Genomic DNA, 22,048 nt, shown 5'->3' with positions numbered 1-22,048 from the left:
GGGTTTTTATAGTCAAAGGAGAAACTGAAAACAAGTCTCTAGATTACACTACAAAGAAAGTTCAGGTGCCAAAGTCCCGAGGTTCAGAAGGTCTTCAGATGGCTGGCTGGCTGGCTGGCAGGAGTACTCAGGCAGTGGGCGTGGTCAGGCAGCTTCTTCAAAGACAGTCAACAGAGAGCATCTGTCTTAGCTCCCAGGTGTTAGCCCCCAAGCAGAGGCTGGTAGAAGTCTGATGGATGACTGAAGTGAAGAGGGGTTGTAGCAAGTAGGCACTCTACCCATTTCATTCTATGAAGCCACAATGACTCTTATACCTAAACCACACAAAGACCTAACAAAGAAAGAAAACTTCAGACCATTTTCTCATATGAATATCGATGCAAAAATACTCAATAAAATTCTTGCAAACCAAATCCAAGAACACATCAAAACAGTCATCCATCTGATCAAGTAGGCTTCATCCAAAGGGTGCAGGGATGGTTCAATATATGGAAATCCATCAATGTAATTCACTATATAAACAAACTTAAAGAAAAAAAATATGATCATCTCATTAGATGTTGAGAAAGCATTTGACAAAACTCTAACATCCCTTCATGATAAAAGTCTTGGAAAGATCAGGAATTCAAGGCCCATACTTCAACATAGTAAAAGCAATATACAGCAAACCAGTAGCCAACATCAAACTAAATGGAGACAAACTTGAAGCAATCCCACTAAAATCAGGGACTAGACAAGGCTGCCCACTCTCTCCCTACCTATTCAATATTGTACTTGAAGTCCTAGCCAGAGCAATTAGACAACAAAAGGAGATCAAAGGGATGAGAATTGAAAAGGAAGAAGTCAAATTATTGCTATTTGCTGATGATATGATAGTATACTTAAGTGACCCCAAAAATTCCACCAGAGAGCTCCTAAACCTGATAAACAACTTCAGCAAAGTAATTGGATATAAAATTAACTCAAGCAAATTAGCTTCCTTCCTCTACACAAAGAATGGACAGTTTGAGAAAGAAATTAGGAAAACAACACTTTTCTTAATAGTTACAAATAATATAAAATACCTTGGTGTGACTCTAACTGAGCAAGTAGAAGATCTTTATGACAAGAAAACTTTTAACCCAAAAAAAATCCTACTTCTTAAGATAAACAATTTTGACTATCCAACATTTGGTTAATATTTTCAATTAATTCAAGTAATAAATTTATAAAATTCAAAAGGAACAAGTCAATTACTAAGCTTTTTCTAAAATATTTGCTTTGTTGTCATTCTTTTAGTTATTGAGCAATCATTAAGATACTTCCTGTCTTCAGAAAGGTATAATTTCTTGTTTATCAATGATCAGTTTCTTAAATACACACTTATCATTAATAAGTAACTTTAGCTCTTGAATGACTGATAGTTACTATTTCCTTTCTTTCTTTTTTTTTTGCTATATTAAAAAAAAGACAGAATTGAATTTTAGAAAAAATAGATTAGAAGGAAGGAAATAAAACAATTTCAGCAAATTATTTTCCCAAACTTTATCAGAAATATAGGAATGGGCCACAGGCCACTGGTTCACAGGGCTGACCTCACTCTCGAGATTCTTCTCTGAATTACCATGGCCTCTCCTTGATTTGTTTGATAAGTGTTAGCAAAGTATGTACATTTACTATCTATCTCTTTTTGAGTAAATGTTTTTATATGACTTACAGTTGAATTTTTTCTGTCATTTTAATGAATTCTGTTAGTCTGTTTGCCCCTGAACTGACAGCAAAGAAAATGATTTTTTTATAAATTTGTTATTTTATTTATTTACATTTCAAATGTCCCCCTTCCCAGTTTCCCTTGTACAGCCCCCCCATCCCATCTCTATCCCTTTTGCTTCTAAGAGGGATCTGATTCATGAACACTGAGATAAAATGTATGCCACCAATTCCCAGCTGGTTTTTAAACTGAGATTTTCTTTTTCCCTCTTAAATCTCTTATCTAATCCAAGAGAGTTTTTTCAGCTCTACCTTCAGAATTAACTTCTGTCCAGATAATTTTCAGTATATATTCTATTTTTATATATGACTAAGCTGATATTAACTATTTGACTCCACAGTATCTGAGTCTAAATATGTGAAGTAATGAAAACATATTAAAACAAAAACAGATTTGAAGCTCTATCAGTATATTTCCGTTGATCTCTGCAAACACTTAAGAAGGCAGCTTAAAGAAAGAAACTGATTTTTCTCATAGTTTAGGAGTCATTAGTCTTTGTGAATGTGACATATCATGAAAGCCAAAAGAGAAGAGGAAAGGAAGGAAGGGAGGAAAGAAATGCAGGAAAGTTCCAGGGCAATGCAGATCCCCAAATGTATGCCCTCAGTTACTCTACTTCTTCAATGAGACCCTGCCTCCCACCAATCCCCTTACCCCAGTACTACTCCCTTACTGTGAATCCATCAAATGCCTAATCCATTCATTAGAGCAGGACTCATGATCTGAAATGCTGTTGAAATTCCATCAGAAACATTCTACAGGTAACCTTCCACATAGGTACTTTTAAAAACAAGACAGTATATTCAATGATTCACAACTTCAACATTTATACAAAAATTCACATTTTATGCTAAATATGTTAAATACAGAACTAATATGAAGCAAAAAGAATTAAAAGACACCTTTAATGAATATGTGTATGTGCATACATATAAGTGTATGTGTGTAAAATCCAAAAAGAAACATTCAAATATCTTCACATGGCTTCCTGAATGCCAAATCATCTTTCACATTGACCATATTATAAACTCTCCTTTAAATGTTATCCAAGCTAGATATTTTTATCCACCTCATCATTATAATCTTAATAACATTAGTTAATACTCACAGCATGTTCCACGTTCAAACTGCTTTATAAGTGATAACTGACATCAATTAATCAGTTATTATCAACTGATTTGTTAAATTAATCCCATTCTTGGAACTTCATTTTTATTGAACTAATTAAGAAGGTGTTCAAACAGAATCTCAGGCCATATCTAACTGGATCCGTGTGCACATATTGTGTCTCATTAAGAGATTGAAAAATCTTTTTTTCTACTATATTTCTAAATTAGTACAGTAAAAATGACCTTCAGCTCGATCCTAATTTATTCAGTCTCTCATTTTCTTTTCTGGTTTCAATTTTTTTCTCAAATGCTCCCCAACAATACATTCTTCTGTCTTTTGGCCTAAAGGGCTCACATGTGAGCTAAGTAGTTCATTTGTCTTTCTTTTCTTCAAAATGCCATGTTTTCTATTTTCACTAGCAAAATTTGCATTATTTGATTAGGTTTTTCACGATACTTTGCTCACAGAACTGTGACACAATTTGACAAATTAACCTACATTTAAGCATACTAAAACTACTATTTAACCAAAGTAGAAATTGATTAAAAAATATCCTGAGTGAACTAACTCAGACCCAAAAGGGCATACATGGATATGTACTCACTAATAAGTGGATATTAGTCAAAAAAAAAAAAAAAAGTACAGAATACCCAAGATACAGTCCAATAACTCAAAAAGATAAACAAGCTAAAGGGCCCAAGTGAGAGTGCCTCAGTTCTACTTGGGTAGGTGAAGAAAGCAACCACAAGGGGGAGGGAAAGGCCCTGGGAGGGAAAGTGTACTAGGCTGGAGGAGAGGGGGACATGATAACATGATGTGGTATTAGGTGGGGGAAAAGGACTGAAGCCCTGAGGGCCAGCAGAAAAAAATGGAAACAAGCAACCTCAGGAGATAGGAGGTTGGGAACCCTCTAGAATACACCAAAGACCTGGGAGGTGAGAGACTCTCAGGTCTCTTGAGGGAGGGGCCTAGGTGAAATGCCCTACAGTGGGAAGAGGGAACTTGTAGAGTCCTCCTCCAGCAGAAAGACAGGGCATCAACTGAGGGAGGGGGTTGCCATCCCACAGTCAATAACTCTAACCCCAAATTGTTTCCCTCTGAAAGAACTGCAGGGATTGACATGGCGAGGAGACTGAGGAAAAGGTTTAGCGACAGGCTCAAAGTAGGATCCAGCTCAAGAGGAGGCCCCACTGACTGATACTATTACTGAGGCTATGGAGTGCTCACAGAAAGGGACCTATCATGACTGTCCTCTGATCCAACAAGCAGTTGAAAGAGTCAGATGCAGATATTTGCACTCAACCAATGGACAGAGCTGCTGACCCCTCTGGTTGAGTTAGGGAAAGGCTGAGAGAAGCTGTAGGAGGACCAGAAGACACAATTAACCTGGACCCTTGAGATCTCTCAGACACTGGACCACCAACCAAGCCACATACACCAGCTGATATGAGGCCCCTAACACATATACAGTAGAAGACTGCCTGGTCTACATTTCATCAGAGAAGATGCACCTAACCCTGAAAAGACTGGAGGACCCAGGGAGTTTAGAGGTCTGATTGGGTGGGGAATGGGGGTGGGGACCTCCTCGTGGAGACAGCATGTCAGGGAGGAGGTATGGGATGTGCAACAGTTGGAAGATGTACTGAGAGGGCAATAAAATCTGGAGTTTAAAATAAATAAATAAATAAATAAATAAATAAGGTTTTTTGTTTTGTTTTGTTTTTTTTTTCCAGATGGGAAACCAGGAAAGGAGAGAACAATTGAAATGTAAATAAAGAAAATATCTAATAAAAAGAAAAGAAAAGAAAATTTCACAAAGTCAGAAAAATATATAAATAAATAAATAAATAAATAAAAGGTAAAATGTTAGGGAGAAAATAACATTAAAATCTACACGGACAACTTCTAGTGTGAAAAGTTTATTCTCAAGGAGAGTTCATTCTTTATACCCAAATTACATGAGCACTCTCCTCTTTCTACACTTCCCACCAACAAAGTATCGGCATTAAAGGGGTGAAAGAAAAACCTAAAGAACCACTTATTTGTGTGTATGCATGAATATGTGTGTGCACAGTACATGCATATGTTCCCATAGACACATGAATACCTGTGTGTGTTTGTAAATGCATGTGTGCATGCATGTATATATATTTTGTATCCACATATGTGTGTATGTTTGTGTATGTGCTTATATACATGAATATGTATGGGTGCATTTATGTTTGCTTGCTTGTATATGTTTTATGGCAACTATGTAAAGAACCACACTGTGATGTGTTATCTAAAGCAAAATTTACTCTCTTCCAATTCAACAACAGCATCGATAACAACAACAACAACTACTACAACAACAGCATTCTTTGGCAAGGCTGTCATGGCTCTGGCAGGCCTGAAGGGGAATCTCTTCACTGCTCTCTACTAAGTCAATGCAAGGGACTACAGTTGTTACTATTCCCTGACCTGTCATCACATTTGTTTCTGTATCTGTCAATGTCCCTGCCTATATTCCCTCTCCTTTAAGAAGGATATTATTTGACCAGGAGGAATGTATTTTAGGGCAAAAAGAAAACATGAAAAAATACAACACATTAACAGATAACTTAAAAACTTAATTTTGAAAATATCAACCATACTTAAGAATGATACAGGCTTGAAATATAAATTGGGAAAACTGTTATATTTTTATAACACATTTACTTTCAATGCACTAGGACTATATTTTGTGTGTATTGTTCTGGTATAAATTCTCCTTGGTTACTAATTGTAAAAGAAATAAATTGAGATAAAGAATATCTAACAGAAGACTAGACTGTAAGAGCTATTACAGGGTCTATGCCTTGTACTTAGTCACCCCTACTTAGCCTATGGCACATTCACACACAAAGCAATGAGTGTTAAGCTATTATGTTACTGACTTCACTCATATGACTTTGAGACATATATAAGACCTACAAATATGTTCATTTTGTCTCTTTATTTTTGATAATCTTACTCTTTGCTACTTATTTTTGTTTTTAACCTTCCTGTAATCCTGGGATTTAGAGCCTTCATAATTTGAGAACCTTCCACGCTTCCATATTTCCCAGGTTGTTGCATGTAAACTTGACTGGAGGGGAAAAACATGATAATACTGACAATTACTATTGAATCAACCAAATATTGACAAAGATCATCTTATATCTAAATGGTAGCATAGATATTTGGATTTACATGTAGTTCCCCATATCTGATCATTTTTTCTCAGAAAAATTACTTGTAGTTCCAGCTGGTCTCATGTGAACTGTGTTGTGCAAGAAACCAGGTCTGGGCAGAAAAATAAAATAATCAATTTTGAAAGGACTACCCATCATTTCTCATGCCATCCTGGGGCTGTGGTACCACACATGATACTGCATGTTCCGCTCTTTGAAGCTGGGAATCAGGCAGGAGAAGACTCATGGTTGAAAAGAAAGAATAATTTTCTGGATATATCTACTGGTCATGCATTTTCCTTGATTCTCGTCAAATGACTTATAACTGCTATTATTACATTAATATTCATTACATCCAAAAACTATGGTTTAAAATAAAATTATCACTATATTCAGAGGAAGAAACTTAAAATTATTCTGTAAAGAAATGGTTCACGAGTCTTAAATTAGGAACAGTGTTCTGAGAACAATATTTAAAATCTATTGCTTGTTCTCTCTCTCTCTCTCTCTCTCTTTCTCTTTCCTCTCTGCCTTCCTACCTTCCTTCCTTTTTTTCCTTCTTTTCTTTCTTCTCTAAAAGGAAAATCTTTACCAAGTACAAATTCCTAGCATCCAACTCTATTCTGGTCTTGATATCTGATGGGGCCCTCTTCGTAAGCAGACAAGTACTGAGCATACTAGAGTTTGTCTATCTAAAATGAAGCTCAGCCTCTGTCTAGGAACAACCTTATCTTGTGCATGACGTTATGTAAATTGCTTAACTTCCAAATTTCAATAGCTGCATAACAATCCTGCCTTGCTGTGTTGTTCTGACAATGGAATGAGAATGTATATACATGAAAAAGCAAAGTCTAACTGTTTGGCACCTAACAAGCAGTCCTGGGAGCTTGTGAGCCAGTTCATTATATCTGCACACGCCTCCGGGAAACAAGATTGCAAGCCACAGTTAAAAGTCTCTTCCTACCTTTAATGGGGCTTAGATTAAGTCTCAGGAAAAAAAAGAAAGAAAAGAAACATCCATTTAACAAGCCTGGTACTTTCAGCCTGTTGTGCTTGAAGTACATTAAAAAGCACCTGTTTGGCTCCTGCTGAAAGTCAGGTCTAATACATGACAAACCATGTAGCCAAGATCTGCCCGGAGTGCTGCCTTAGACAAGGTTTTATGTTTACTCCCAGAAAGTGTGTAGGCTGTGCAAACATACCCCAAACTGAGCAACAGGCAAAAGCAATGGGGAGCTGAAAACAAGGTGCAAAATGAAGAATGAAGCATTTCTTATAGGGGTAATGGAACCCAGAAATTACAGCTGATGAGTTTTTCTTCCCATTGTTCAACCCCAGGTTAAAAAAAAATACAATTATTAAAAACTTGGGACATTCTTTGTATACAATTTGCATAATCCTTGAGCCTAAATATTATAATATAGAAATCTAGGATCCAATGTTGGTAATGTTGGGGAGGGGGTTCTGGTATACATGTGCCTAGTATAATCATTCATTCATAGGCCAGAGGTGAACTTAGATGTTGTTCCTCAGGAGTCAGCTGACCAATTTTTGGAGATTTTTGAATGCACATCTCCAAACACATGTACATACAGAGACCAGAGGGTAACATTGGGTGTCCTGCTTTAACACACTTTGGTAAGTGGAAACAAGCACCATGATCTACACAGGGTGGAGGGTTTACCTAACTGGGGCAGCCAAGGATAGAAGACAGACAAACAACATGCAGACAGACACAGAAAGCTAGGATGGAGTTGTCCTATGTCAGCACCCAAAAGATCAGTGTAGTGATCATATACAGTTGATAAGGGGCTTGTGGTTATTTCATACAGCTGAATATGCAGCAAGTTCTACTAATCTTGGTAGCAGTCTCCACTAGAGAAGCCATCTTCAGGCTGTAATATCCAGATGAGGAAGCTGCAGTGAGTAGTTCCTATGCACATTGTCAGCATACCCCTTTGGACCCTATGAAAAAGACATTGCTACCCCTCTGAGGCTTACCTGGAGAAGGCTTTTATACTACCACGGGGTTGAAGAATTGGGGTCCTTGACATTACCATGGTCATGTCAAATAAGACACATTCCATTACAAGTGTACACAACTTGTAGAGCAGAGTCTCTTGCTGAACCTGAAGCAAGGTTAGTGAGCAACAGACTCTGCCCTCCACAGGAATAGGACATCCACATTTGGCTTTTTTCATAACTGATAGGATTTAACCACAGCCCTTTACGGGTATGGTTCAAGTGCTTGCTCCACTTCAGATATCTCTCCAGTCCCTTTTTCTAGGGTTCCTAAAACTCAGGTGTAATTTTAAAATAAACATTAAAAATATTTGGTATTTTATTTGCTCTTCCTAGTTTAATCATCTTTTGGTCTCTACTCTCAGTTCAGGTTCCATATATAAAACAGAGATATTATACAATAAAGTTGTTTTAATTTTGTACTTTAAAACTATTGGAATACCCAAGATACAATTCACAGACCACATGGAGGTCAAGAAGAAAGAAGACCAAAGTGTAGATGTTTCAGTCCTTCTTAGAAGAGGGAACAAAATACTCAGGAGAGCAAATACGGAGACAAAGTGTGGAGCAGAAACTGAAGAAAATGCGTTCTAGAGACTACCCCACCTGGGGATCCATCCCATATACAGTAGCAAAACCAAGACACTATTGCAGATGCCAAGAAGTGCTTGTTGACAGGAGCCTGATATGGCTGTCTCCTGAGAGGCTCTGCCAGAGCCTGACAAATACAGAAGTGGATGGTCTCAGCCAACCATTGGACTGAGCATGGGGTCCACAATGGAGGATTTAGAGAAAGGACTGAAGGAGCTGAAGGGGTTTGCAAACCCATAGGAAGAACAAGATATGAACCAGATACCCAAGACCTCTCAGGCACTAAACCACCAACCAAGGAGTACACATGGAAGGACCCATGGCTCCAGCTGCATATGTGGCAGAGGATGGCCTTGTTGGGTATCAATGTGGGGAGAGGCCCTTGGTCCTGTGAATGTTCTATGCCCCAATGTAGGGGAATGCCAGGGCAGAGAGGTGGTAATGGGAGGGGGGAGCACCCTCATAGAAGCAGGGGGAGGGGGATGGGATAAGAGTTTTTGGAGGGGAAATCAGGAAAGGGGGTAACATTTTAAATGTAAATAAAGAAAATATCTAATAAAAGAAAAAAAAGAAACACTACTAAATCTTAAATCACAAATCAAACCTCAAACATAATGGGAGACTTCAACACCCAACTCTCTCACTAATTGACAGGCTATCAAGTCAGAATCTAAACAGAGAAATTATGAAATTCACAGAGGTTATGAATCAAATGTACCAAAGCATTTCACACAAACACAAAAGAAAATAAAACTATTAGAAGCCTCTCTTGCATTTTTTCTATTTAAAATAACTCACAAGTGCAAATCTCATATGTAACATGTCCTTTTATGTAAGCAAATGGGACTTTTAAATGTAACTATTAAGTGTTTGCTTCAACTTTTGGTGTTATTTTAAATAGCAGTAAAAGAAAGCCTGGCACATACACATACTTTGTAGCCAAGTCTCAAAGGAAGTGACTTTCCACTGGGTACCTGGGGAATAAATAGTACTGTGCGAATCACAGTGAGTTTAAATGGTCCTGGTAAGAATAGAAGTGCCTTTATTCACAGTGCAGTCATCTGGAGCTGTCACTCTGCTTTTTCTCAGGCATCACCTGATCATGGAGGGAAGCAGTGTCAGCGGGGCGATACTTTGAATTCTAAGTGCAATGCATACATAGAAAGATTTCATCTAAGTGCAATGCATACAATAAAAAGATTTCACAGCTATTCAAAGGAGGGAATTCTTACTCAAGAGGTGTGGTTTGCAATTAACCCTTTGTATCTGTGAATCAAAATTTACATGTTAAAATTCTTCTTAAAAGTTACTACAGTTAACAATAAAACCTGTCATTAGCAAGGGTTCTGCTACTCTGTGGAGAACATAGTGATTTTCATATTTCAAAAGCAGCTAAAACTTGGAAAGTTTATTACCATACTAATAACGTAAGACACAAAGACACCATAAGTATCTGAGGAGAAAATTCCCATTAGCCTGATTCGATTATTCTATAATATGTACACACGTCAAAATATCACATTACACTACTTAAGTTAATTATTTAACAGCATATTTGCAATTCAATGTTCAAATAATTCATAAATCAAGTAGATTCAATTTGTCCTAATATAATTCATCGCCTACTGTGTTAGAGATTGTATGTGTGTACGTGCATAAATTCAATCATTACTTTAACAAAAGTCAAATGTTACTATCAAACACAGAACTTTTAAATTGCATATTTGATGTTCTTGAATAATCTACAGGGGTACTGATGGCATGAACTTTGGGAGGGTATACATTTGTCATAACTCAGGCTATTGTAAAAATATGCAAGGCCAAGTCTTAGGCAAAAATACGTTTTAGACAGATGATATTGTTCTTATCAAAGAACTAAAAATAAAAGAGAACAATACTTATACATTGAGAACATTCTTGATTCATGACATTATCGAAGCCTTATAAAGTCAATGTAGACATGCATATTAAATTTTGCCACTTTCTCAAATAAATAGGCATCATAGATATGCTGGCAGCTGTGTGAATAGAGACAAATATTAACTAATATTAAAATACTCTGAGATCATATCAGAAGCGACCAAGTCTGGTTTGTTACCATGCATTTAACCCAAACACAAGTAGCTTCATTCAGGGGACTTTGATGTAAAAAATAATTCCCCCCCCCCAAAAAAAAGTACAAAATGAACACAAGATAGAAAGGGAAGGGGGAGGAAAGGGAATTGTGGGAGAAAAGGAATCAAATTCAAATGTCATTGGACACACTCTGTCATATGTCACATTATGAAAATTCTATAGTGGCATTGAAGTTCTTGAAAAAGAAACAATATTTTCAGAGAAAAATAAGTAGTGAAGATGACAATGATGATTCTGAAAATGCCAAATGAAGGAGAAGGATTATACTACATTAAACTTTTAAATCATAACAACTATTCTAATGATGGAAGTGGTCATGAGAATTTTGCCCTGTGCAAAGGACAGATTATTTGTTTAGACTCTGTATTTGGGGTCTAGTGTTTGGGAGCTGTTGAGATAAAATATTACTTTCCTGGATGCTTCGGAGGGAGGAAGACAGGAATTTCAGTGCCTTCCGGACTGAGCCTGGAACATAGGTAGAATAATTCTAGTTCGGCTGCCCCTGAATGCCTAGATCCTCTTTCTGGAATTCAATGTACTTGCCTGCTCTTAATGAAAATACTTGAATGACTATTTAAGGTTAATTTTGTTCTTTATTAAAGAAATAAAATGAACTAATTCTAAGACTTTAAGTGAATTAAATTTTGATGTTCATTTTTTGTGCTAACTTTTTAAGCAGCAGTTGTAATAAAGTCATTTAGTGCTATCATGCTGTTTTTGACACACTTGCTAATATTTAAGGAGATAAACATAACAAATCATTTGCTAAATATTAATGAATTTTCTAAACGTGAAACATTTTTGTGAAATACAAATTGAGCTACTAAAAATGTTACAAAAATGTAATTTATTGATTTATATAAGATTTACTTTATCACTTTTAAAGTTTCTTAGTAATGGCATGGAACAATTTTTTAATCTATTAATTGCCTAGCTTATGTCAAAATGATCATTGAAAGAGGCAGAAGGTAAATTTTAATAACAATAACATTCCATTTTATGAAGATGCATTTTTTTTAGAATATTGATTGTTCTGCCATCACTTTATTAATTTCACTGTAGACATAAAAATACTGTCAAACATGAAAATAACAATATATTTTAGGAATAAAATAATGAGTACAGTTCACTGCACAGGTATTTTGAGAGTTCCATGGAGGTGAGTTTAAATTAGATTCAGCAAAAATTAAAGAAACTTTATATATGTGAATTTCTTTTTTATTTAACCTTTTGTTTTTTTAATTTTGTCATATTATTTAAAATTTATAAAATATACCAATAAAAATGATTATTATAAAAGTTGTTTGATGCAAAAGAATCAATTGAATTATGCAGATGCTTGTTTGCAGCAATACAGAGGTGCCCATGAACATACAAGAAGACTACAGAAATCTAAGTAGACTGGACCAGAAAAGAAACTCTTACCATCACATAAAACCCAAAACACCAAATGCACTAAACAAAGAAAGAATTTTAAAAGTAGTAAGGGAAAAAGGTCAAGTAACATATAAAGGCAGGCCTATCAGAATTACACCAGACTTCTCACCAGAAACTATGAAAGCTAGAAGATCCTGGGCAGATGTCATACAGACCCTAAGAGAACACAAATGCCAACCCAGGCTACTATACCCAGAAAAATTCTCAATTACCATAGATGGAAAAAACAAGATATTCCATGACAAAACCAAATTTACACAATATCTTTCCACAAATCCAGCCCTACAAAGGATAATAGACGAAGATGCATTCTTATTCCATTTCATAATTCTGGACTCTTTCTCAAAATCAGGTGTCTATAGGTGTGTGAATTTGTGTCTGTGTTTTTAATTGGATAACATTAATCATCCTGCTTGTTTTTATTACAATATCATGCAGTTTGTATTTTGATTGCTTTGTAGTACAGCATGAAATCAGGGATGGTGATATTTCTATAAGTTCTTTCATTTTATTTGACTGTTTTAGTTATTCTGTTTTTTTATTTGTTTGTTTGTTTTGTTTTTCTATATGAAGCTGAGTATTCTCCAAATGTTGTAAAGAATTATGTTACGATTTTTGAAATGGATTTCATTGTGTCTATAGATTACATTTGGTAAAATGGCCATTTTTACTGATACTTCTACCAATCAATGAGCATGAGATTTCTTTCTACCATCTGATATCTTCTTCAGTTTCTTTATGCAACAACTTGAAATTCTTGGAATTAACACACGTATTTTCCTTGTGTAGTTATTGTTTTTCCAAGAAAGTTTTTATATTCTTTGTGACCATTGTGAAGGCTGTTGTTTCCTGGATTTCATTTTCAACCCAATATTATTTATATAAAGGATAGCTACTGATATTTTTAAATTAACCTTGTATCTAACAACTTCACAAAAAGGTTTTTATCAGTTTTTCCCTGATTGGATTTTGAGGTCACTTATGTTTATTATTGTAACATCTGGAAAAAAGACATAGATACCCCCAGCTAACTATTAGACAGACCTCCCAGAAATCTGTTGCAGAAGGAAAGGAAAGAACCAAAGGAATCAAGGACACCACAAGAAAAGTCACAATAGCAAGTAACCTGGGCCTATAATGGCTCAGAGAAACTGAACCATCAACCAGAGGATATACCCTCATCAAATGTGTTAAGGTTGTATAGACTGTCTTTAGTGGAACCCCAGCAGAGGGAATGAGGCTGTCTTGAATGTTTTTCCTGGTTTGGGACTCTTTTCTTATTGGGTTGCCTTTTCCAGCCTTAATGCAAGGGGATGTGCCTAGTCTTACTGTGACTTGATATGACTTGTTTTCTTAACATGCCACCCAGGACTGCCATTTCTTTTTCTTTTCTTTTTTTAATTAGTTATGTCTTTATTTACATTTCAAATGGTACCCCTGTTTCCCTTCCGAAAAACAAACAAACAAACAAACAAAAAAACCTATTCCCTTCCCCCTCCCCCTGCTCTCAAACCCACCCTATCTAATTCCTGGCTCTAGCATTCCCCTACACTGGGGCATAGAACCTTCACAGGACCAAGGGCCTCTCCTCCCATTGATGACCGACTAGGCCATCCTCTGCTACATATGTGGCTGGAGCCATGTGTCCCACCATGTGTACTCTTTGGTTGGTGGTTTAGTCCCAGGCTCTGAGGGTACTATAGTTTATATCGTTGTTCCTCCTATGGGGTTGCAAACCTCTTCAGCTCCTTGGGTCCTTTCTCTAGCTCCTTCATTGGGGACCCTGTGCTCAGTCCAATGGATGGCTGTGAGCCTCTACTTCTGTATTAGTCTGGCACTGGCAGAGCCTCTCAGGAGACAGCTATATCAGGCTCTTGTCAGCCAGCACTTCCTGGCATCCACAATAGTGTCCAGGTTTGGTGATTGTATATGAGGCAAAGTATTGAGCAGAGACTGAAGGAAGGACAATGCAGAGACTGCAATTTCTTGAAAGAAAAGGAGAAGTTGACTGAGGGTTTGCAGGGAGTCTGAGAGGGAAAACTCTGGTTGGGATGTAATAATATATGAAAAAAATAAATTAAAAAATAATTAAATAAGTTTCCAAGTTGATATTTTCACAACTCCTCACTAAATCCAGGATAAATGTTGACCACAATCATAATCATGACTATCATCACCCTCATTATCAGTAAATATTAGAAGTAGTGGGAATGGTCTCAGATAGGTGGCCACAAAATATCTGATTAGTATGATTTAATTTTTTGAATTAAAGAAATTTCTTTAATTTCTACAAATATATATTTATTAGAATGCAGTAATAATACTATGAAATATTTATACTTACCCATATCCACACAATTTTTCTTTTTTCCCATAATCTTTCAAACCTGTTAAAGAACTACTACTTAGAGTGGTTCATTTTACTTAAAATTATTTAAATGTTCATGAGGAAACTAGGAAAAATATCAAAGGCCAATTGCTTATCTCATTCACAGTAAAATCTTGTTTGTATGGATAACCCTTTTATATGCTAGAAATATTAAGACTGTAAGATTTCAGGAGTTTATAAACACTTCCTACCAACATCATTGTCATTGCCATCATTGTCTTTATCAAACTATAAATCAATTTTGACTGCATAATTTACACTATTATATATATGATGGCCCATATACTTTTGGACTTCCATTAGGAGATGGTATGACCTGTTAAGAGTGTGACTCAGGATAAAAAAAATCATCAGAAACAACAAAGGAACAGTAGTGTTAAGAAAGGTTGGAAAGAACACTGAAATGACAGCAAGAAGAACTAGCTTGGATACAATGCCTCCAGTTTATCATTCGAATTGAACCCAGCTTTCATGGTTTTTATGCTACTTTCATATGTGGCACTGGTAAATGGCTATTTAGTGCCATCATACCATTTCTGACTTATCCAGATGTCATGTAAATTCAATTAGCTTTAATAATTCCTAGGTCTTCCCTGACCATAAGCTATGTCTAGGGAATCATTGTATAGAAACTTCTTACCAGATGTGAAAACAGAGCATTGAAACAGAAATTTTGAGTCTCAAAATTACTTATACATGGTATGATAGAATCACCTACATGAAGAAAGAGGGAAGGCCCATTTTCTCTAGTATATGGTCTCAGGCTGTGAGTGGTATAATCACATGAGTCATCTGAACCTATGCTTATGCATAATTGCACCATGCCCATTTTACATGCTGTTCTATGGCTCACCATGTATGAGGCATTAGGAATGTATCTAGCAATGTGGGCATGGTACTCATTTATAAAGCTGTCTTGTGTTTGAATGTTTTTAATCACATCTATAGAAAACCCATCTCTGTTATTAGAAAATCAATCTAACTTATCTCAGCAACTCATCAAATTTGAGGACATTGCGTGAGTTTGACATTGAATACATCTGTTAAATAGAAAAGTGTGTGAAGAAGGTGCTGAGTGTTACAAACATCTGTGTGTGCTAGTAGCACACTAGTGCATCTATTGTTGGCTTGCTTGTTCAGCTCATGGTTAGGTGGTCATGTTAATGAGACTTTTGGGTGTAGCTACTTAAATTACTGGGAGGCATGATATCATAGTAAACTTGTTCTTCAATGTCTACTGCTGAACCTGAAGCATACCAATTTCGGTAGATTTGCTAACCAATGAGACACAGATACCATACATGGGCTCCCTCATACTTGCGACTGTCCCCAACTTCTTATATGTATTCAGGTATGTTTTATCTGCTAAGCCATTGTTCCAGACCTGCTTCTATCTTCTTCTTCTTCTTCTTCTTCTTCTTCTTCTTCTTCTTCTTCTTCTTCTTCTTCTTCTTCTTCTTCTTCTTCTTCTTCTAAGTACTACATGTTTAATTTATTCTTTTATTTATTAGATGTTTTCTTTATTTACAATATCTCCTTTCCCAGGTTCCCCATCCAAAATAAAAAAAAAGAAAATAAAATAAATAAAATTAAATTAAATTTAAAAATAAAACTAAAACAAACCCCTGTTCCCTCCTCCCTCCCTTGCTCACCACCCCACCCCCTCCTGCTTAGTAGCCCTAGCATTCCCCTATACTGGGGCATAGAAACTTCACAGGGCAAAGGGCCTCTCCTCCCATTGATGATAGACTTGGCCATCCTCTGCTATACATATGCTGCTGTAGCCATTAGTCTTACCATGTGTACTCTTTGGTTGGTGGTTTAGTCTCTGGGAACTCTGAGGGTACTAGTTAGTTCATATTGTTGTTCGTACTAAGGGCCTGCAAACCCTTCAGCTCCTTGGGTCCTTTCTCTAGCTCCTTCATTGGGGACCCTGTACTCAGTCCAATGGATGGCTGTGAGCCTCTACTTCTGTATTAGTCAGGTAATCTCAGAGACTCTCAGGAGAGAGCTATATCAGGCTCCTGTCAGCCAGCACTTGCTGGCATCCACAATAGTGTCTAGATTTGATGACTGAATATGGGAAGGATTCCCAGTTGGAGCGGTTCCTCTGGAAATTGGACATAGTACTACCAGAGGACCCAGCTATACCACTCCTGGACATATACCCAGAAGATGCTCCAAAATGTAATAAGGACACATGTTCCATTATGTTCATAGCAGCCTTATTTATAATATCCAGAAACTGGAAACAACCCAGATGTCCCTCAACAGAGGAATGGATACATAAAATGTAGTATATCTACACAATGGAGTACTACTCAGCTATTAAAAACAATGAATTTATGAAATTCTTAGGGTAATGGATGGATCTGGAGAATATCACACTGAGTGAGGTAACCCAATCACAAAAGAACACACATGGTATGCATTCTCTAAGAAGTGGATATTAGCCCAGAAGATTGGAATACACAAAGTATAAACCACAAACCACCAGAAACTCAAGAAGAAGGAAGAAAAAAGTGTTGATACTTCATTCCTTATTAAAAGGGGGATCAAAATACCCATGGAAGGAGTTGTAGAGACTAACTATGGAGCAGAGCAGAAACTTAAGGAAGAACAATTCAGAGACTGTTTCTACCTTCTTAAACAAGCCACTGTCCCCTTTTATCCCTTATTGATTTTATCATACCCATTTGTTGAAAATCAAATTTTAGTCTTTGATTATTTCATTTTTTTTCTTTTTTTTTATAAGAACAACATTTAATTGGGACTGACTTACTTGTTCAGAGGTTCAGTCCATTATCATCCAGGTGAGAACATGGCAGCATCCAGGCAAGCATGGTTCTGGAGGAGCTGAGAGTTATACATCTTCATCTGCAGGGTGCTAGCAAACTGGCTCCCAGGCAGCTAGGACAAGGCTCTTAAAGCCCACACCCACAGTGACACACTGCTCCAATAAGGCCACACAAACCATCACATTCCACTCTCTTGCCTCCGTAGACTTGTTCAAACACGTATGTCTATGCAGGCAATACCTAGCTGTAGCATAATGAAAAATATACTTAGTCCAATTCCAAAGTCCCCACAATCTACAGCAGTCTCAACAATGTTAAAAGTGCAAAGTTCAAGGTCTCTTCCAAGATTCATCCAACCATTTAATTATCATCTCCAAAGTAAGAGAAGAAACTAGTGGGGCAAACTCCAAACTGCATCTCCATGTCTGATATCAAAGCAGTCTTCAGATCTCCAACTCCTTTTTCATCTTTGTTGACTGCAATAAACTTCTTTCTCCTGGTCTGGCTCTACTCCCTGTTAACAGTTTTGTTCAGTAGATGTACCAAGGCTCTTGGCATCTCAAACAGTGTAGGAACTCTAAAGCAACTTCAATGTTATAACTTCTTGTTCTAATGTCTGGAATCCACACAAAATCTCCCCCAAAGGGAAGGAGTTACATCTACAGCTCTGCCTGCCCTCTGTAGCATTCTAGACTCTGGTTGACTCCATTTCATTGCTGCTGCTAAATAATAGTATCAGCACTCCATCTTTGAATGAATGAACACACACACACAATCGTGTGTGTGTGTGTGTGTGTGTGTGTATGTATGTATGTATGTATGTAATGTATATATATGTTACTAAATTTAAATACATAGTAAAGCTATACTTATCTGGATACTAAACTGAAGTGATATTTTTGGTTTCTTTTGAAACTCCCTTATGTCATATGATGTTTTTCTGGGGCAGACAAGAGAAAGGATATTTTGCCAAAGTAGACACATGAGAGGATGCATGATGTTTAGGAAGATTAGCAATGTGACGCGACAGACAGTGGGAAGAGGTTCTAACATTGGTTTGCCTGGCTTTGTCTAGCTCTGCCTCAATAGTTTTTGCAAACTACCCTCATATATTGGTTTGCCTTGAATCACATTGCCAATCTTCACTTGTCATAGAGAGTAAGTCACCAAAGAATTTCTTGTGATATACCGGAGGCTTCTTGCCACTTCGATAAACTAGGGGTGATTTGGAGAGCTTCACAGATTTTTGTGGATCGAGCTATTGTTGCTGATTCATGAGTGGTGATTGCCAAGTAGAGTGGACCACAGCTGCTGATTCATGCTGTTGTTTTGCTAGAGGACTGGACTACTGAAACTGAAGATTGGAATTGCTCTCCAAAACTATCTCTAAGCAGTTCCCTTTGCCCTATTAAACTTTCTTTTCCACTAACTCTGGTGGGTATTAAGCTAGATGAGATATTGAAACTTTTTTTTTTTTTTTTTTTAGTTTTTTTGTTTTTTCAAGGCAGGGTTTCTCTGTGTGGCCCTGGCTGTCCTGGAACTTACTCTATAGACCAGGCTGGCCTCGAACTCAGAAATCTGCCTGCCTCTGCCTCCCAAGTGCTGGGATTAAAGGAGTGTACCACCACTGCCCAGCTATGTTGGAACTTTTAAGAACCCTTATATAGGTTTGGAAAAATCTTGTCCAACACTAAACCATCAATATAGTCATTGAAACTTATAAGCCACAGACGTGTTGCATTTAAAAGACTGCAGTATCTACCTAGCATCACCATAAATAGTAGAAATGGTATTGTTTTAATTCTGCTTAGAGAGTTAGAGATGTTTGTGTTTGGTCTAAGCTCTATTTTTGCTAGATGTAAATATGTATATGTATATATATTAATTATATATATAATTTCAAACTGTATATTTCTACAACTTCAGTTTTGATAAAACTATGGTATCTTTCTCATTTATCTGAGGTTGCAGTTTTTCTTTTTCAGTTTGTTGTTGTTTTTAATTTGCAATGATGAAGTGAGATGAAAGGTCATGCAAGATCAAGACACCATGTAAAGTAAAGATGTCAAATATTAGAAAATGCAGGGAGCATATGAAGAGCTTGTGAAGAAATACATCAAATATGTTGAGATCTTCCTAGATAAAATGTCTGGAGCCATTCCTCAACAAACACTTTCTTATTCTGAGGTTAGTATAAATGATGGAAAGGTAGTATTGAAAGGTAAGTTGAGATAGTGAATAGAAGATAGTGTTTCAAATTCACCATATTTTACAAATTCTGCACACTCCAGGATCTTCTTTCCAAGCCAGTATTCTGTTTTATATTTAAATTAAGCCTAACATGATTAGTAGTACTTCCATTAGAGGCTCTTCCTGTGATGGCACTGTTAGCTCAGGAGAAAATTGAGTTAGAAAAAAGACGTCTGGTTTGACGAAGTACAGTTGCAAAATTACATATCAGTGTCTGGATCAGCTTATGATTTGGAAATAACTGGGAGCCAGTGTCGTTAAACTATTTTCATTTAAGTTCTTCATACTGGAAATGTTAATGTATGCATAAAAACTGGAGCCATGAACTTACTATAAATCTTGATTTCAGCTTAGGCTCTCTGGAAATCTTTCTGTGTGCCCAGCCTCTGATTCCATATACTGAAAACCACATTGCCATTTCTCAGAGGTAACAACCCCACCATTGCTCTGCCTGAGGACTTTATTAGATTTAAAGCTGAAAGCTCACAGTGAGCTACTGCCAGTGAATCCCTTGAAAGCTAGAAATGTGGATTACCTTTTGTCTACATTTCTATTACAGAGACTGTTGTTAACCTTCCAGTCCCCACTTGAACTCACTTGATAGTACTGACAGCCAGGAGCTGGATTTCCTAGAGCCTCCAGCAAAAGAAGAGTTGTATTTCACATCTTGGGTAGACTGTGGGCTTACTAAAAGAATGGCAACCTGATGTTTTCACATTCTGTTTGCTCTTGCAAAGCACAGCATATCTGAATTAGGATGTTCCTTCAGAGAGATAAGCATGTGGATTATTTGCAAAATCAGAGGTGATTGAAATATTTCAAATTAAAATCCGGTAAGAAAAGAGCTGATGGCTAGGAACATTATCACTTCAGAGAGTGGAAAATGAGGTTTATGAGTTACTAAATCAATAGAAATAATAAGATTTGAATGAATATGTTGAACACTTTTTATTGAGCCTTTCTATTCTGCTTTTTTTCCCCTGCAAGTAAGTTAAAAGATGCCAAGTGTGAGGAAAGTTTAACTATACTTCACATCTTCGTTTTTTCTCTATATTTTATGATAAAAAAAGAGCATTGGATGTTATATACCCTTATTTGTTCGGCTGTGTTCATATAGTCAATGTGTAGTATTCATTTATCAGTTCTCACTTTTAGATACCAATAAAGTATAAAGAACTTTGATTTTCTCAGCATGAGATATAAAGAAGCATCTAGTTAGTGTATACTGCAAACTGATGCTAGAATGAAGTCCAGAGACCAACAAAGTCTAACTTAACGAGCCAATGAGTTGGGGTTACCAACATGGATATGGATAAGCACTTATTTGTAGGAGTAAAAGGAATTAAAAGACAGTTGCATCACCAAAGCCCACAAGAGTATAGATGACACCTCACTAAAACTAGAGATATGGAAGTGTTGGCTTTATGTGCAGCTGAAGTTTGAAGGTTTCCATCGATGGTAGCTCCAGTGGTATGAACCTATTCCTTATATCTTAGCTGGCACTGATTCGTCAAATTAACATAACTGGTATTTGTTCTCTTCAGACAGCTCAGATTAGTTGAGAGCATCTATCCACATTCATTATTTCTTATTCATGTTTGCGGAAAGAAGGGCCTATTGAACTTGGACTATGTCAAGGACTTCCTGAAGCATTTGAGTTGTTTATTGTGAAAACTTAGCTAGTGAGCTTCCCTGACGGCTGGACTGTTTCATCTCTCCTAAGATTATCCTGCTGTTTCTGCTCCCTTTTAACAGCTGATATCTGAAGATATCTCTAAAAGAGACAGTTTTATCTCAGTGGAAATTGCTACACCATATGTATACCGAGAGCCAGCACACATATTCCCTTTCCTCTTCCTAGCTTATCTCTACATAGACTGGCATCCTACTTAACAGCTAATATCAATAAATAGGCAAGATCTTTCCTTTCTTGGGATAATATCCATACCAAAATTCAGGAAAGCTACACACCACTCACAGTGAAATTCTCTTGTCACTACAGGCTTAACAAGAATTTTAGAACCAAATTTCTTACGTTTCCTCAGGTCTCAGTAAGAAAAATCATACAGAAATCATTTTATGATGGCAAACTATTGAGGCAGAGCTAGACAAAGCCAGGCAAACCAATGCTAGAGCTTCTTCCCACTGTCTGTGGTGTTATATTGCTAATCGTCCTGAATATCATGCATCTTCTCATGTGTCTACATTAGCAAAACATCCTTTCATGTGTGTCTCGTTCAGCAAAACATCCTTTCTCTTGTCTACCCCAGCAAAACATCATATGACATAACGAAGTTTCCAAAGCATTAATCCTTCTTTGTAATCATGTCAATATAATGACTATAGCAGTTTATACTAAGTAGAAGTAATATCA

Source organism: Mastomys coucha, unplaced genomic scaffold (genome assembly GCF_008632895.1).
Source record: "Mastomys coucha isolate ucsf_1 unplaced genomic scaffold, UCSF_Mcou_1 pScaffold22, whole genome shotgun sequence".
NCBI classification, from domain to species: domain Eukaryota; kingdom Metazoa; phylum Chordata; class Mammalia; order Rodentia; family Muridae; genus Mastomys; species Mastomys coucha.
This window is presented reverse-complemented; position numbering follows the sequence as displayed.